Source organism: Parasteatoda tepidariorum, chromosome 4 (genome assembly GCF_043381705.1).
Source record: "Parasteatoda tepidariorum isolate YZ-2023 chromosome 4, CAS_Ptep_4.0, whole genome shotgun sequence".
In the NCBI taxonomy this organism is placed as follows: Eukaryota; Metazoa; Arthropoda; class Arachnida; order Araneae; family Theridiidae; genus Parasteatoda; species Parasteatoda tepidariorum.
The window spans coordinates 84,085,143-84,085,924 of NC_092207.1; positions in this window are offsets into that span (position 1 = coordinate 84,085,143).

The following is a 782-nucleotide window of genomic DNA, read 5'->3' on the forward strand; positions in this document are numbered from 1 at the left end:
ATGGTGACCTCTGGACGTCATATGAACTCTCCAACATTGATGGATGATCCACATTGATCAAATGATTTGCTCGCAAAATAATGCTCAACAATCCGGTGAAATAAATACAATACTCCCGGCCAATAACAGGAGAAAAAAGAAAGGAAAAAAAATAAAAATATAATGATCCAAAAAGTAACAGCATGAATCAACTAGTGGAATTCGTTCACCGAATTCCATCAGATGTAAAATTCTGGAAAGAGAGTAATGTGGCGTAACGACCACTATAAATATTAAATATAAATTTACTGGTATATAAGACATGTTATCATGATTCAATCTGGAGATACCTTCAGATAGACGAAGGTTGACGCAGTCGATAATTATATCCCCTTAATAGAAGCCCTATGCTCCGATTCGGAGTGAAAAGGAATATGTATGTGAAAAAAATAGTTGAAAGTAGGCATTAAAATTTCTTATAATTTTAGATTAATAACTATTCTTTGGATTTGAAATTATTATATTTTCAATGACGACTAATTTCATTTTAATCATTAATAATTACACGTTAATATTATAAGTTAACACGTTCATTATTATTTTCAGGCACACAAGTATATTAAGAAATTTTAAAAATTAAATAAAATATTTTGAAAAATGTCTCTATTCTGCTGCAGTGCTGCAGAGATACGAACAATAGTTATTCAATAAACAGAAAATAATTCAACTAAAGACACTTAAAAAATTCTTCTTTACTCTGAAGTGATACACTTAATATATATATATATATATATATATACTAA